Genomic DNA, 18,970 nt, shown 5'->3' with positions numbered 1-18,970 from the left:
TGCTATTTTTTGAATAGCCAAAGTGTAAAATAATGCTTTTCAAAAAGTGACACAGATGCGTTCCAGGTATCAATGGATTGAAATGTGTGTTACTCCATGCATGCGAAGCGGGGCAATATCCAAACTCGAGCGATGCTCGATCAGACCTTCAGGGGATGAAGAAAGGATTCAGGGGGAAAAAGAAAAGAAGAAAAAAAAGTCTTACATCTCCCCCAACTACAAGAATGAACGTCTTTTACCTAATGGATTAGTGGCATGTAATATTATTAACTGCTACTCGGTCTTGGCATTGATCAGCTGAAATCTCCTCTTCATATTCTTTTCCGGGGGGGGGGCCGGGTCTGGAAGCTTGACGAGTCTGTTGCTGCACCAAAGGCGCTGGCAGAGTGCACACGAGCCTGTCAGCAGAGGTGTCAGAAGGGGTTATTTATGTGTGAGCAAAAAAAAAAAGAAAAAAAAAAGAGAGGAGGTGGGGAAAACCAAGGCGTGGGGGTTGAAGAGAGGAAAGGAGGAAGAGATGCACGGGTAGGCGGTTTGAGTCATCGTCACATATGCCTGTTCGCTCACAGCTCACACGTGTGCGCACACACACACACACACACACACACACACACACACACACACACACACACACACACACACAAGGATCCATACAGGCAAGCAGCAAGTAGAGCCCGACTGATGCCAGATTTTTGGGTTATGGACGGTCTGATTTTTTGGGAGAATCCTGGCCCACCGATTACTGATGTTTGTGACCAATATATTTGTCAAAAAGGGCGAAATCAACTCAACGAAAATAGCCCAATAGAGCTGCTTGTAGATAGGCTGTTTTATTTATCTTTGAAACTTTTGAACATTGTCACCTATAATGACTTGTCCAAAATAGGGACACCGGTTCGAAAGTGGTTACAAATCAGGACACATTGACGGCATAATTGACAATACTGATGTCGTCGTCAAAAAGTAAAATAATGGTCTGGCTCTACAAGCTATTTTCCTTTTTTTTCCCCTTCGATTTTATTTTTTACCAAAAAGATGTGATGAAATCATTTCATTGTGAATCTTGCTTGATTAGTAGCTCTTAAATTGCTATTCATGTATTCAGGATTCTTAGAAGTTTCATTATAACAATGAAACGAAATGAACCTGAGATGTTTAACCCATTGAGACCTGAAGCCGATTCTACACGTCTCCTAAATCTCAACAGTATTCTAATCAGTTTCTAAACCAGTTTCTATATCAGTGGTTCTCAAACTTTTTCATGTCAAGGACCCCCAAAATGATATGCATTTGGCCGCAGACCCCCATCAAAATATGTTGTTCCAGGGACCCCCAAAAAGCAAAGATTTGAGTTAAAAATGTTCGCTTTAAAAATATATGTATTCAAAGATTTGCACGCATTTTCAAAATCTTTCAAAAATAGCAGATCTACAAGCTCGTAGCGCGGCACTCGGTGCCGCGCTACGAGCTTGTAGATCTGCTATTTTTGAATAGCCCAAAGTGTAAAAAAATGCTTTTTAGCTCAAATCTAAAAATGACACAGTTCCAGGTCTTAATGGGTTAAAAAACAATTTGATTGTGAATCTCGCTTGATTAGAAATGACAAATATCACTCTGACGCTCGCCGTGGGCTCGTTAATTATCATCACGCCGCGCTGATGAAAACTATAGGCGTCTTTTGAGAGCGCGGTGTTTCAGAGGACACGGAGGGGTCTTCCTTCCCCTCCTGCGGCATTTTTGAAACTGATTTATCCAGGGAACATTTGCTGAGCATGCATGGCCTTTTTTTTTTTCCCTTCCCTGCAGTGCCCTGCTTCACATTCATACAGATAAACACACATTCACACAACCAGGCAGTGGTGGAAAGTAACTAAGTACATTTACTTAAGTACTGTACTTAAGTACGATTTTGAGGTATTTGTACTTTACTTGAGTATTTCCAATTTCCAATACTTTTACTTCTACTCCACTACATCTCAGAGGCAAATATTGTATTTTTACTCCACTACATTTACTTGAAAACTTTAGTTACTAGTTACTTTTCAGATATAAATTATGATATTATGAAACATACATTAACCACTTTAAACCTATTTTATAACTAGGCTATTTGAAAATAGCAGATCTACAAGCTCACAACGCGTCGCATCGCGACGCGTTGTGAGCTTGTAGATCGGCTATTTTCAAATATTTAGTACTTTTACTTTTGGTACTTTTAAGTACATTTTGATGCCAATACTTTTGTACATTTACTCAAGTCAATTTTTAATTCTGGACTTTTACTTGTAACAGAGTATTTTTATATTGCAGTATTGGTACTTTTACTTAAGTAAAGAATTTGAGTACTTTTTCCACCACTGCAACCAGGAGCTGCCCAGTTAAGCACTAGCTCCACTGGAACGACTTGGACTGAAATGTGCGTGAAATGCGATTAGTTAAAGCGCATAGAAAATATGAATCGTTCTCGAGATTTTTCCCACCTTGTGCTGGGATTCCAGGACCTGGCAACCCCACTAATCACAAGCTACAGTACCATCTTAATGGGCTCGACATACTGGTGAGACACACCGGGCCAACTGACCACACGTTCCACTTGGGCCGGCTTGGGCCAGTTAACCCATTAAGACCTGGAACTGTGTCATTTTTAGATTTGAGCTAAAAAAGCATTATTTTACACTTTGGACTATTCAAAAATAGCAGATCTACAAGCTCGTAGCGCGGCACCGAGTGCCGCGCTACGAGCTTGTAGATCTGCTATTTTTGAAAAATCGTGAAAATGTGTGCAAATCTTTGAATATATATATTTTTAAAGCGAACATTTTTAACCCAAATCTTTGCTTCTGGGGGTCCCTGGAACAAGATATTTTGAAGGGGGTCCGCGGCCAAATACATATACTTTTGGGGGTCCTTGACATGAAAAAGATTGAGCACCACTGATATAGAAACATACGTTTTTCAGAATACTGTTGAGATTTAGGAGACATGTAGAATCGGCTTCAGGTCTCAATGGGTTAAAATATTGTCCAAAAAAAAAACTGTACACATAATTTCACATCATTGTTTTCCCTTGTGAGACGTGATTGTTTTTTTTTTTTTTGGTAAAATCTTCTCGTTAATTAATGCTTCAGCGTTTCGTGAGCCCGATGAATCATAGGCAGCTGCAGTTAGAGGGAGTCATGCGCACCTGCAGTTCACTGAGTGCATTCACAACAAGTCTGCAGCAGCATCAAACACACACAGCAGTGTTTCTTTCAGTGTATCTTTGTGGTAAAGATGTGTTTTTTTAGGAACGACCGGTTCCTGCCTGGCCAAACTCTTTTGGACAAAATCAAAGGTTTGAAGAAAATAGTGTCACCAGAAGATTTGAGGGAGGACAAAGGGAGTACAAGAGGAAAAGATGAGGTTTATGTCGCTCGGGGCGTAACCGCTTAACCCTTTAAGACCTGAGGCAATTCTTAAAAAAAATCTAAATCCTAACAGTTTTTCAAAAATAATGTAAAAAATATTTTTTCACGATTTTTCAAAAATAGCAGATCTACAAGCTCGTAGCGCGGCACTCGGTGCCGCGCTATGAGCTTGTATATCTGCTATTTTTGAATAGCCAAAGAAACCTAAAGTGACACATATGCGTTCCAGGTCTAAATGGGTTAAGTTGGCTTGAATATAATGCAGCGGATCATTTTGTCTCGTGCCACACCTGCAGATCAATTGGATGTATGGGGGAAAGTAAGTGAAGGATAGAAAAGATATGGCGGTCGTGCTAGGGCAGTGCCGCAGCTCCACTGGAGCAGTTAATGTATGCAATATGCTCAAAACGTAGGGCTGGTCCCGACCTCAGTTCAATATGGCAATTCGTTTTAAAAGGTCTACAGTGAGTCAGTGACGGTGTGTACATACTAGCCCTTACACACACACACACACACACACACACACACACACACACACACACACACACACACACACACACACACACACACAGAGCAGGATATGCACGCGGTGTAGGTAGGGGTAAGGATTTGTTTTCTGCCCTTATTTGGAAAGTACAGTTGAGACAGACAGCAAACGGGGAGAGAGAGAGAGAGACCGGGAGTGACTAAAGACGGGCTTGGGAATTGAACCTGTGACTCACTGTCGGGCAGCATTAGAGCCTATATGTGGTTATGCTTCTTAACCCATTGATACCTGGAACGCATCTGTGTCACTTTAGATGTCTTTGGCTATTCAAAAATAGCAGATATACAAGCTCATAGCGCGGCACCGAGTGCCGCGCTACGAGCTTGTAGATCTGCTATTTTTGAAAAATCGTGAAAAAATATTTTTTATATTTTTTTCAAAAAAATGTTTTTTTTTAAAGAATCGCCTCAGGTCTTAATGGGTTAACCATGAGGGCATCGGTGCCCCGGTAGGGGAATGATTTTGTTTCATCTCATTGTATCGGTACATACTTCAGTTATGCTAAATCACCCTATTGTATAACTGACTATCCGCAGTATGACTATGACTATGCTGTGTATGGCATCTACAGTAGCATTATCCCAATGCAGGTAACTCTTTACTGTACCTAAAAGTTAACTTAACTAGAAAGGGGCGGTCTGTGGAGTGCATGTCTTCGCCAGGCCGGGTGGCCTACCCAGGGCTAGTGTGTACACAGTAAGTCGTGGGTTGCAGCCGTCAAGGCAAGAGGAAGCCCCCCGGGGGGGCAAATATAGCGTTTTTTTATGACATTCGGTTCAACTCATGCATTTGTGGCACACCCCCCATTGAGAAAACGAGGTGGTGCTTTTGGAGGTGCGCTCAGTAGAGTACCCTCATGTCGTTATATACATTTTAACAATTGTTCGAAAAAAGCAGATTTAAAAGCTCACTATACGTGTGGCGCTTTGGCGCATTCTGAGCTTTGTAGATCATCTATCTTAGGAATAATTTTGAAATGTTTTGCGGTTAAGCGGTTCAGTGCTTAAAGGACGACTTCACCGCTTTTCAACCTATCTTCATATAATAGGTACTCACTAATACTCATGATAAAATGGTACAATTTTTTTCTACTTGGTCTGTGTCTCATAAGAGGGCTGTGGCAGTCCAGAAACCCGTCTACCAGTGACATCATCGTTAGGCATGATTTTTTTTTCCAACAAGATTTCACATTTTTTATTTAGATTTTTATTAACACGAGAACAATGGCTTCTTTTATTGCATTGCAACTTTCCAGGAATAGAAAGCCTGCAGTTTCTATTAGCTTGGATTCCCCATTGACGATGTCACTGGTAGACGGGACTCTGAACTGTCCACAGTTGTCCTCTGAGACACTGACCAAGTAGAAAAAAATTATACCATTTTATCATGAGTATTAGCGAGGACCAATTATATGAAGATAGGTTGAAAAGCGGTGAAGTCGTCCTTTAAGTGGATAACGTCAACACCTTAGAAACCACAGCCAAGAACCGCCGACTCATTTGCATTTGGGTGGCATTAGCACCCATTACCGCTCACCTCCCCGCTAGTCCCCTGATCTTAATTTTGACAGTAAAGGCAGTTTGGCACCCGACACGCACAATTAGCCATCAGCTGTCACGCCAGCCACCAACCGGCCACCGAAGCGTGTAATGATTTGTTGGAGATCATCTGTCACCATCAGCATCGCTCGCTCTATCGGTTTCAGCCCCTGAAACATGCCAGTTGTGCACCTGCGGGCCGGGCAAAAATGTTAAGGTGACAACAAGCTCACCCAACACGTCGCGAGCTTGTAGATCGGCTATTTTCAGCAAAGATGATAATGTATTTAGTGCCCTTGACAATCCAGTCATTTAACCCATTGAGACCTGAAGCCGATTCTACATGTCTCCTAAATCTCAACCGTTTTCTGAAAAACCTATGTTTCTATATCAGTGGTGCTCGATCTTTTTCATGTCAAGGACCCCCAAAATTATATGTATTTGGCCGCGGACCCCCATCAAAAAATGTTGTTCCAGGGACCCCCCAGAAGCAAAGATTTTAGTTAAAAATGTTCGCTTTAAGAATACATACATTCAAAGATTTGCACACATTTTCACGATTTTTCAAAAATGGCAGATCTACAAGCTCGTAGCGCGGCACTCGGTGCCGCGCTACGAGCTTGTAGATCTGCTATTTTTGAATAGCCCAAAGTGTAAAATAATGCTTTTTTAGCTCAAATCTAAAAATGACACAGTTCCAGGTCTTAAAGGGTTAAGCGCTAACTTGGCCCGTGGAAATCCTGTCGAACTTAAGTGTAAGATTTATGCGTCACGTGGTCATGTCTGAAATGCATGAATTTGTCTTCCTTTTACTCACCATGCCTTTCATTGCTTATACTATGTACTGTATACTATACTATATATACTATGTACACTATGTACAGATGTGCCATTTCAAAACTTCAAATGTCCTGCCATCGGCAAGACAGTACATTTTTAGGGGATTCCCAGGGCAATAAGAGGGACAAAGAAGGGCATTTAAAATGCTGAATTATTTTGATGATCACTGCTTTTATGATGCTAATTAATTTGAGCAACTGGTCAAGGACCTCTTCAAATCACCTTTCGCCTCATAATGAGTCTGACACCTTCTTCAACACACATTCTTTTGTTCTCATGTATATGGATGTCTGTTGAAGGGAAAAACGGGGGTGTGTAGTGACAACTTCTTTTCAGGGGCAAAACATGCATTTTCAGGGCACTTTCAGGGAAAGAACAGTAACGTGTGAAGTTTTGAAGTGGCACATCTGTACACATGCTGGACAGTGTCCAGAATGTGTAGAGAAAACGTGCAAGAACATTCAGCTGTTGTTGTTTGCATGTGCGCCGTACCCCCCCTTTTGTCCTGACACGACCTGGCGCGAGGTACAAAGTGTTCAAACGTAACACTAGTCTTTGATGCCTTCTTTGTAATCTATTCACTATACCGAACATAATATGATACCCTGATATAAATACTTATGACCTTTGTCCCTTAATCTCATCCATGGTCCTTTTAGAATGGGAGATGCATCATAGTCTCTCTCTGGTGTTTATTAAAAATGAATGGTCACGGATACGCATGACAATAATAGATCATGGTTTAGTGTCTGTCGTCTGTGTCTTCTTTCTCGGCGAGAAGGAAAGAGTTGTGAGGCGTGTAATGTTGATTCTGTCAGCTGATTTTCCCAGTCTGGACACTTTTTCTCACAGCGTGCATTCGCGCAACCTTCCAGAGAATCTCAGCAGCATTGCATTTTCTGCGGGAGCGAAAATGATGTGAAGATATTGTATTTTTTTAGGCCTGGCACATTATAGCGGTCTCTTTCACACTCTAAAGCAGGGGTCTTCAACCTTTTCAGGCCAAGGACCCCTTTGGCTGAGAGCGAGATAAAGCAGGGACCCCCCCATTATATATTGTATAAAGTATTCGTTTTTTCATAGATTTCATCGGCAGCTTCATCATAGACTTGTTTCACAGCACAAGTTGGATTCATGTTAATGTGTATTTCCAGACATTTAACCATGCACTTAAACAATACTTATCAAACCTGACCTTTCACTCTGTACTTAGTCTACTCCTTTTTTTCCCCTACACCAAACCACTTTGCCGAAAATAGCAGATCTACAAGCGCACAACGCCTCGCAGCGCGAGGCGTTGTGCGCTTGTAGATCTGCTATTTTCGGCAAAAGTTCTCCTCAGAATAGGGATGCTTGGTTGAAGTGGTTAATGTAAAAATCACACAAAGATTTGGCGGACCCCCTGTAGTAACTCTGAGGACCCCCTGTTGAAGACCTCTGCTCCAAAGGGTGTTTTTGTGAGGCAGCGATTCTGTGGGTGTTTTCACCGTAAGAGGCATCAAGAGAGGCTGTGTGGAACGTCTCCCATGCAGAACTGCTGACACGCCACAGATTGTGCCCATTAGGCTTGTATAACGGCTTGATTGTGTCTGCTTGACCATGATACGAGTGTCGGTGTATTAGCGAACTGCTTGACCGCGCTACGAGTGTCGGCGTATTACAACACCCCCCTATGACCCTATTACAAATGATAGCAAGAGAGACAGAGCAGGAGCTATTAAAACCCGCTCGCTATTCCAGGTAACACATACTTAAACAATACTACGAGAGCCTGAAGGATGAGCTGGCCTGGCAGCATAGCCAAATTGGGTGAGAGAGACTGTCACTGTCATCGGGTAAATTGAAATATTGAAAGAACGGGTAAATTGAAATATTGAAAGAAAGTGTATTTGTTTTCATGTGGGTGGATTTCAACCCAGGTGTACATTTTAGTTCTGGAAAAAAATGTGTAGAAAACAAGGTAGCTGCACTCACGTAACCCACATGACGGGGAGATGCTGTTCGATTAAGTTCATGCTCCATTAACCCGTTAAGACCTGGCAACTGTGTCATTTTTAGATTTGAGCTAAAAAGCATTATTTTACACTTTGGCCATTCAAAAATAGCAGATATACAAGCTCATAGCGCGGCACCGAGTGCCGCGCTACGAGCTTGTAGATCTGCTATTTTTGAAAAATCGTGAAAATGTGTGAAAATCTTTGAATATATATTATTTTAAAGCGAACATTTTTAACTCAAATCTTTGCTTCTGGGGGGTCCCTGGAACAACATATTTTGAGATGGGGTCGGCGGGCCAAATACATATAATTTTGGGGGTCCTTGACATGAAAAAGTTTGAGAACCACTGATATAGAAACATACGTTTTTCAGAAAACTGTTGGGATTTAGGAGACATGTAGAATCGGCTTCAGGTCTCAATGGGTTAAGCGATCAAATGCCCCTCTGTCGCAGACACAAAAGGTTTCACAAACAAAGCAACCCTGTCAAACGCGTCGACGTCATTTGGCCGCAACAATAGAACATTTCATCCAGATTCATTAACATTTAATGGCCTACTGGGTTGTTGTCCTAAGTCTGTTAGGATTGGCATCTGCCAGTGTGTTTGGCTGGCTGCCCATGTAGAGCTGAAGAATATAGGTAGCAAAGACTGCAGTCTCTGTGCAAACACCACTGAATCAGTTAAAGTGTATTTGATGGGATTTGCAGATGCTGTGGTTTTCCTAGCAGACTTAGCAAAGGGGTGAAAACGACTGCCAGGCTTAACCGCATACAGTAATACTCCCTGACATAGACGCCCCTGCAACCAGGGGGTCTATGTCCAGGGTGAAACGGAGGTTATCACCTTCCATTCCAGTAAAAATAATGTCTGCTGGTGTGGTTTTAAAGAAAGATGTTCATGTTTTAGCTCTTACAAGAGCAGTCCCTCAACCTCCGCCGCCCTGGGCATTCATACCATCATTTACCCGACATTTGGGTTCACTTTAGTTTTGGGTTCAGGCCACAATGTCTGCTTTTTTTTGACTAGGTTTGTTATCACGATAGATTGAAATGGTGTTGATGAAGCCATAGAGAGCGACCTTACCAGCAGTGGTGAATGATTTGAAACTGAAACACCAAACTAATAGCCCAAGTGAAAAGATGCTACAAGTGCTATAACTCTATAACTGAGAGGTATAACCTAATATATAATAGTAGATAGCCAGAGTTTTTTCTCTATACTTCTTATTAAAGTTGTAATGGTAAACTTGACTTGAGTTGGCTTTGTTCTTGGTCCACACTTTAGTCACTCCACACCAAATCTCTTCGGTGAAAAACGGATCTATAAGCTCACAACACATGCTTTGGCTAATCCCCCCCCCCCTCCCAGAATAGGGATGGTGTAGGGCTTCTACTGTTATCACAGTGTTATCATAACAGGCAAGTCCACTTTTGCCCTAATTCTGTCACACAGATGACAGTTTTCTGTATCCCAGCTTTGCGTGAGGTGACGGGGGGCCTATCACAGTTTCCACTGACCTGTGGAAATACAATATTTTAACTCTAAGTGCAAGGGCAACCTGTCCTCCTCTTTCTACTCTGTCTGTCACTGTGGTCAAAGCAATTTTTTGTGGGGGCAGTGTATGTTTTTTTTAGACTCTCTTGAAGTAACCCAGAGAGACCACAGAGCGAGTCATCACAAATGGCACCTGACCTTTGTCAGGAGTCTTGTTTTTCTTTTTCCCCCCTTTCTTTCCCTCCCCTAGCTCCTTTGGACCGAAACCAACCAGAGAAGCTCCGCAGACCCCAGGCCAGTCCCTTATCATCATACCTTTTTTTTTATCTGGCCACATTTATTTTACTCTTGGTTGGTCCCAGCTTACTGCACACCTCGGGGCTATCTTTTTGAGAGAAAGAGAGAGAGGAATTGCTCTACAAAGCTGCCCATACGCTGCATTGAGTTCACAATTATAACGGCATTGCATGCACTTTTTTTTTCACTCTGAACAGATTAGGATTAGCTGGGCCTTCCTGTGCCATTCAAGAAAAGAAAGAAAAAAAGATAATAGTGTGCTAGCTACATCTGTACATAAATATCAATTCAGGGAAATGTTGAGCAATTACATCTGGGATACATCAGCGTAGAGAGAGACGAGGGGCCTAATTGAGTACAAGGGATAAAGTGAGATAAACTAAGTGCATGTACTCAATTACTGTACTTAAGTACGATTTTGAGGTATTTGTACTTTACTGGAGTATTTCCAATACTTTTACTTCTACTCCACTACATCTCAGAGGCAAATATTGTACTTTTACTCCACTACAATTGTTTGAAAACTTTAGTTACTAGTTACTTTGCAGATTGCAAATTGTTACATTATTTTACATACATTAACCACCTATTTTATACCTAGGCTATTTGAAAATAGCAGATCTACAAGCTCACAACGCGTCGCATCGCGACGCGTTGTGAGCTTGCAGATCGGCTATTTTCAAACATTTCAGTACTTTTTCTTTTGGTACTTCAAGTACATTTGTACTTTTACTTAAGTCAATTTTTACTTGTAACAGAGTACTTCTACATTGCAGTATCGATACTTTTACTTAAGTAAAACATGTGAGTACTTTTTCCACCACTGGTGGTGTGGCAATGCTTTTCAGTCCTACAAGGAACAGCGCACCACATGCACGTCTTTGTCACATCAGAACAAGTTAGCATTATTTTCATGATGACGTGCATGTGTGTTTCTCACACGCATTTTTGTGACCACACCATTTTGTGTGTCAATTTAACAAAAGAAATGCACAGATTTGGATCACGACACCGGTTACTGGACGTGGGGCTAATATGGATAAAAATGTGTTTGCGTTGCACGGAAGAAAAAAAAGAGGGCGCCTTTCAAGATGACTTTAATATGGAAAGCCGGCTATACACGCATAGCATCAGAGCATCTGGTGTGGAAAACATGGAAACGGAGGGTGAGAAAAACAACTTGTAAAAGAGAGAAACCCTTGTCTTCAGTCTAATTATCCAAAGAGGAAAGAAGAGCACCTTGGTGAAAGTCTGGAATGCAGATGCTGGGGTTGCACACGCACACACACAGCCACACGCACACGCACGCACGCACGCACACACACACACACACACACACACACACACACACACACACACACACACACACACACACACACACACACACACACACACACACACACACACACACACACACATGCACAGCCACACGCGCACGCACGCACACACGGACGCGGGCACACGCACGCACGCACGCACACACACACACACACACACACACACACACACACAGTGAGGTGATGTAATAAATGGAGATTGTTGTGCCCAGATGCACGAGAAGACACCATATGGTCCGCGACACTCACACCCACATACGACTCTTTTGATTGGTGGAGCCAGCTCATTAAAGTCAAAGTGTGGACCAGAATCTAAGCTAAGCTGAACCTGCGACGTCTCCCTTAGAGACTTGGTTTTTTTTTAATCTTATTTGTTTATTAAATTGTTCTGGTGCCTATTGTTTAATGCAAAATGCTAGCAAGCTCTTACAGTATACTGTTACAGTTAGCCCTATAGTGTATGATTTGTAAGGGATCATGACTAGGCTCTATTCACAGCAGCCATATTATGAAGACATTCACAGGTGTTACCAATGATACTAATGAAGGCTCTGTTCCATTCTGGTCAAACAGAGTCAGGGTGCTGATATTGTGCATGTTGGCTCACTGGAAACACCAGTGGGTCTACAGTTGGGGTCCAGGGACCCTCATGGGCTTCCAAATGGCCCCTTACAGGTGTGTAACTCTCAGAGTTATGGGGGTCGTGGAAACCACTGTGCTAGACTAAATGGAACAGAGCCTTCATTAGTATCATTGGTAACACCTGTGAATGTCTTCATAATATGGCTGCTGTGAATAGAGCCTCTTGGCTCAAGTTTGTTCTGGTATCATTCAAACGCTTCAGATATTGGCTAATTCTTCAATAATCTTCACATTTCACTACTTGCCTATGGCCATTGCCGTGGGGTGAAGTGATTTTAGACTTTCATTTTTCCCCATGGCAATGAAACTGTGGAACGACAGTTGTGCAGTGGATTGTTTCTAGACCCGATATATCTTAACCCATTAAGACCCGAGGCTGATCAAAAAAAGGAATCATCTAAATCCTAACAGTTTTCTGAAAGAAATGTATGTCGATACAGTGGTCAAAACCTTTTCATGTCAAGGACCCCCAAAATGATATGTATTTGGCCGCGGACCCCTATCTCAAAATATTTTGTTCCAGGAAAAAAAATGTTAAAAAATGTTCGCTTTAAAAAAAAATATATGTATTCAAAGATTTGCACACATTTTCAATAAAAAAAAAATTAGCAGATATGCAAGCTCATAGCACGGCACTCGGTGCCGCGCTATGAGCTTGTATATCTGCTATTTTTCAATAGCCAAAGTGTAAAATAATGCTATTTCTTTTAGCTCAAATCTAAAAATGACACAGATGCGTTCCCGCTCTTAATGGGTTAATGTACTGTACATAGATAGGCCCCTGGTAGACGTCCCTTTGTGTTTCACTGCGATGGTTCTGTGTGTAATGCAGCCTTAAGACCAGGAAAAGACCATATTAAATCACTATCAGTTTATTGGTCTGGTATGTTTATGTCCACACTCATACAACACCTTTAAATGGTTGTATTTATCTTACAAGCTATATCACAATATTATGATTCCATGATATTGATATTATATAGATTTATTGCCACGGTATTGGTCTTTGTGGGTAGATGACAAGCAACTTGACCGTGATTGGTGTAGACAGCTGCCACTCTTAATTCACCGGATACCCTCGTCAGTCAGACCTCCTTTTTTTTTCTTTAATTTTTTCAAAGCACAGTTCGATACACCCCGTTTTCTCCTCGAGTCTCCTGTAATGGAATCACACTCACTAATGTGATCGGACAGCCGGGCAGCATGCATGTACACACACACACACACACGCCCACACACACACACACGCGCACACGCACACGCACACACGCACACACAGTCTCTTTGCGTGTCCTGGCTGTTTACCGCCACTCTGCCTTAACCACCTGGCTCAACCTGGCATTTCCAAAAACTAGCAGATGCGGCGTGTTCTGAGCTTAACCCTTTGAGACCTGCCTGGAACGCATTTCTCTTATTTGAGCTAAAAAGCATTATTTTACACTTTGGGCTATTCAAAAATAGCAGATATACAAGCTTGTATCGCGGCACCGAGTGCCGCGATACGAGCTTGTAGATCTGCTATTTTTGAAAATGTGTACACATCTTTGAATATATATTTTAAAGCGAAAGTTTTTAACTCAAATGTTTCCTTCTGGGGGTCCCCTGGAACAAAATATTTTGAGATGGGGGTCCACAGCCATATCATTTTTGACCACTGATATTATAGCAAATATGTTTTTTCAGAAAACTGTTTTTAGAAGACATTTGTAGAATCCCTCAGAGGCAAAGATTTGAGTTACAAATGTACGCTTAAAAAAATACATATATCCAAAGATTTGCACAAATTTTTCACGATTTTTCAAAAAAAAATAGCAGATGAGCTTGTAGATCTGCTATTTTTGAATAGCCCAAAGAAATCTAAAAATGACACACACAGATGCAGTTCCCGGTCTTAATGGGTTAAATGTTTGGTCCATGTAAAAGCTACTGGATTGTTGCCCTTCATCTACAGTGCAGAGTGATGGTGGTTGGGAGTCACGCTGCCACCGGCAGGGTCACAGACCATGGGGGCCAGCAGTTCCCTTTTGCTTGGCGTGGTTAATCTGTGAGGTCCGGCTCACTGCCTCTGGGCACTCTGGGGCTTTGTTTATCCACAGAGCAACTTTATTACGGCTTTGTCTTTAACCACCACGAACCCCAGTATCCCAGTTACTCGTATGACATAATAGGACAAACATTCGCCGGAAATAGAGCCAATAATATGCGTTTCAATAATGCAACGTGTTATGATTGGTGAGATATTTGGTGTAGAGAAAAAAAAGGAGGGGGCCAAGTATTACAGACCCCTGGGGGACCCCGGGTCAATGAAGTCTCTTTGACTTTTAATTGCACTTGATCCTCTAATGTGTTTTAACGATGTATTTGTCTGTGTGCCGATGGGCGCGTGTTGATGCTTTGTTTGTCTCGACCTTGTACTGCACTTTGGTCAGCTTCTGTTGTTTTAAATGTGCTTTATAAATAAAGTTTGATTTGATATAGAGGGTTTAACCCATTAAGACCTGGAACTGTGTCATTGTTTAGATTTGAGCTAAAAAGCATTATTTTACACTTTGGGCTATTCAAAAATAGCAGATACACAAGCTCGTAGCGCGGCACCGAGTGCCGCGCTACGAGCTTGTAGATCTGCTATTTTTGAAAAATCGTGAAAATGTGTGCAAATCTTTGAATATATATATTTTTAAAGCGAACATTTTAAATCAAATCTTTGCTTCTGGGACCCCCTTGAACAACATATTTTGATGGGGGTCGGCGGCCAAATACATATACATTTTGGGGGTCCTTGACATGAAAAATATTGAGCACCACTGATATAGAAACATACGTTTTTCAGAATACTGTTGAGATTTAGGAGACATGTAGAATCGGCCTCAGGTCTCAATGGGTTAATATCCATACATAAATAGCGTACGCCAATGCTTCCCCAAAGTAAGACGCACTGTGCTATGCTCTGTGCGAGTTTGGTCACTGAGGTTTTCATTCAAGTCTCGCAAGTCATAGATTGCCATCTGTTTTTTCTTCAGAGTTAATTATCGCGTGGAAAATATAAAAGGAAAAAGAGGGGAATAAATCAACAACACCAGCTTGCGCAATTGTTGTTATTTATTTTCCTCGTTTCAGTCGTTAACCTTCTGAAGCAGGAGGGTAAAATAACCGGGCTATAAACGGCTATGATGTGCATACCGGAAAATAACGAGCGCTCTTTTTTACAAGAAATGGAATTAACAAGCATTGCACACACGTTTCATCAATTACATTTGGGTTTTGCGACACTGCCACGATGGATTCTATTACTTTAAGCATTCACAAATCAATGCCTTAGTGTTGAGGGGGGAGAAGAAAAAAAAAAGGACAATTCACTTAAATTTGCTATCATTTCCTGTGCTCTGCAGGCAGTGCTGTGTGTGGTAGCTGGCTTGGAGGACTGCGAAAGGATTTGGCAGATAAGAAGACGACCCGCTCCCTTTCTACTGCCCCGAGGAAGAGTAAGTTCAGCACAGGGACTTAATTTATCATTATACCACGCACTGGTGTCGCGTGCTGAAAGATTAACCGATCCACAAGCTCTCATAGGCCCGGGCCATTTTTCAGCGCCACGTGACTGATAATAAACTCAAAACCCTACACATTATAACCTATGCGATTTCAAATATTTATACTGCTGACTTTTGTAAGGAGAGCACGACTGTTTACATCCCACACGAATCATTATTTACTTTCTCTTGACGTCCTACTCGGTAGCAACTTATTAAAGAGCCTAGTTTAACCCATTAAGACCTGAAACTGTGTAATTTTTTGATTTGAGCTAAAAAGCATTATTTTACACTTTGGGCTATTCAAAAATAGCAGATATACAAGCTCGTAGCGCGGCACCGAGTGCCGCGCTACGAGCTTGTAGATCTGCTATTTTTGAAAAATCGTGAAAATGTCTGCAAATCTTCTGAATATATATATATATTTAAAGCGAACATTTTTAACTCAAATCTTTGCTTCTGGGGGGTCCCTTGAACAATTTTTTTTGATGGGGGTCCGCGGCCAAATGCATATAATTTTGGGGGTCCTTGACATGAAAAAGATTGAGCACCACTGATATAGAAACATACGTTTTTCAGAAAACTGTTGAGATTTAGGAGACATTTAGAATCGGCTTCAGGTCTCAATGGGATAATGCATGCTTTCTCATGTTGGAATTTAGAAATGCTGATGACCACAAAGGACGAAATATTGGCCTATTTATTGATATTCTTGGCTGGTTTTGAGGACAAAACTCTTTCCACGAGGACATTGGAACCAGGATAACCACTTTGTTTTTGCCTGACTGGGCTAATCCAATAATAACTTGTAAGGTACGATACAGGTCAGTACAGACCTAGTTGTGGCAAATCTCTTTTGTGAGGCAAGTGCAGAAATGGAAGTTGCTCTCAGGCTAAAAGTGCAGAAAACATGTAACATGTAAGAAAAGACACACACATTAACACATCCACCGCCAAGGGCTAATCTCATAATGTACTCACCACTGGCAAGGTTTTATTGTTGTTTTTTTCAAGTCGCCATAGGCCCTGTTAAAATCCTTTAGATTGCGCGATCCACTGTTTGTAAACAACCTCCACATGTTGCTTCGTCTTTTAGTCCAGACCGCGAGTCAAACGGAGCTGCCATGTTTGAGTTCTGACCGTTTATGTTAACATGGGAAATGCGAGGAGGAAAAACTAAACAAAGGTTTTAGTGGTTTCACTTAGAATGAAGGCCGACGGGAAACAAAAAACGGGATATTACTTCCGGGTCACTTCCGGTGGTGTTACACTGAAAATGGTCCCCCTAGAAAATTGAAAAAAAAAAAAAAAAAATCGAAAAAAAGGAAAAAACACCCGCACCGTAGGACTACGGTTTCGGCGCTTAACAGTTGGATTTAACGGACCGTAGGACTACGTTCTTGGCGGTTAATGTGTTAACACGTTACCCGCCAAGAACGCAGATCTGCTTTCTATTATCAGCAGCTCTGCGCCCAAACACAGCTTTGGAATGATCGATCGTCACTCGGAGAAGAAGTAGTCCGATGTGACGTCATTCCAAAACACCAAGCCCCCAGAGTTGCTGAGAAACAGTGAAGCCGCCACCCCAGTGGTCAAAGCTGGAACTGCAGGCGGGGAGAAATACATGCGCGAGCAAAACATGCTGAGAGATATTTATATATATAAATATAAATATGCAAACATATAATACGTAAATACATATGCATTTACATATAAATATGCATCTCGAGTGTATTTAATAAATATCTCGCGTTCATTCCTTGACACACGGGCTGCCGTAGGACGCAAAAAGGACACTAGTGCGCATGTTCATAACTCTATGGTGTCCCCAAAACGTCTCAATAATTCTACTTCCGGCAGGCTTCCGGGTGCTTCAAAACGCCACTGAGCACTTTCATTGAAATGATAGCTGGGGGCGGGGCAATCCGCCCTCTAGTTATATTATACCTCTATGTAAAACACCACGAAGCCATCCACCCTGACTATGGGATTTTTAGAAAAACACTCCTATCTCAGTTTCTTTTTTTTGCATTGAAAACCACCCCCAAAATGGCTGCTCGCGGTTGGAATGTTATTGTCCCAGTGGACACACGGATCCCTCCGCCTAGCCACGGGACTTTTTTTTTATTTTTTTTACACAACATGGCTTCCACGGCGTTTCAACGATCGTCTATTTAAGGTAATAACGCTGGCAAGGGGATAGAAAACGATGTTTAATATAAAGGCGGGTAATGTGTTAATTAGTTTGACTGGTAATATCCACTAGTCTTTTAGACTGCTTTAATGGCAGAGTAAATAAAAGGTTGGGGGGGGAATCATTCTGTGGGAGCTCTGGCTATGTGGATAGGATTATCCAAGATAATATGCAGGTTGTTTATATTGTTCATCCATTTTTAAAGATTGTATTTTGGGCTTGTTGGAGTGCCTGTGTTCACCTGAGTCTACCCTCAGAAAGCAGTCATGTTCTTTTTCTGGGCAACTCTGCGGTAGATTTAGGTAGTTACACATTTTATACCTGGGAGTTTTTACTTATTTTAACACCTGAAGAAGTCTTAAATATAGCTATTAACTCATTGAGTGCCAGACTTTTTTTTTTTTTTTTTAACGTTTGGCAATTCTGGCACTCAATTTTACTACCTATGAGTATGTAAAAGAACAAAAACGAATAAACAAAAATTATTTCTATATTATGTTGTCCCAGTGCCAGAGTTTTTTTCACAGAAAACAAAAAGTGCTTAGGAAGCGAGATACAGCCTTTTTCAGTTCTAAGTTAAACAAGGAGTGGATGGAGCTGCACATCTTCAGATGATGATATCTTGGGTTCTGAACATGTTTTTCCAAAAAAAAAATATATATATATTTTTTTTTACTATTTTTTCAAAAACACGTCAAACACGTCATTGGCACGTTGAGCCATAGCGGTAAAAACACGTGAAACACGTTAATGGCACTCAGTGAGTTAAATGCTTTACAGTACGCATTACAGGAATTGTTGACCATGATTTATTATCTACTCACGGAAGTGGAAATGCGGATAAAGATGCTGTAAGAGCACGTTTAGGCGACCCCATACGTCTGTCAGCATCATCTAATTCAATTGAATTCAAACTTTATTCCAGACACACAAGGGGGTCCATAGAGTACATGCAAATATCACACAACAAATAATTAACAAAACATTAACCCATTAAGACCTGGAACGCATCTGTGTCACTTTAGATTTCTTTGGCTATTCAAAAATAGCAGATCTACAAGCTCATAGCGCGGCACTCGGTGCCGCGCTATGAGCTTGTATATCTGCTATTTTTTTCCCGAAAAACTGTTAGGATTTAGAACATT

General features: G+C 41.5%; 1 protein-coding gene across 2 annotated transcripts in view; it reads left to right on the top strand.

The window, feature by feature from the left end:
- The window catches only part of adarb1b (adenosine deaminase RNA specific B1b), a 218,940-nt gene that overhangs the window by 48,258 nt on the left and 151,712 nt on the right, over positions 1–18,970 (top strand). For both annotated transcript variants that reach the window (XM_084085070.1, XM_084085069.1), the window contains exon 2: positions 15,491–15,583. The gene's annotated coding sequence lies outside the window, so the exon portion shown is untranslated. The remainder of the gene's footprint in view (positions 1–15,490; positions 15,584–18,970) is intronic.

Source organism: Gymnoscopelus microlampas (assembly GCF_963454915.1).
Source record: "Gymnoscopelus microlampas genome assembly, chromosome: 17".
Classification (NCBI taxonomy): domain Eukaryota; kingdom Metazoa; phylum Chordata; class Actinopteri; order Myctophiformes; family Myctophidae; genus Gymnoscopelus; species Gymnoscopelus microlampas.
Note: the sequence above shows the minus strand (reverse complement) of the source record. Positions and strands in the feature narration are given on the sequence as shown.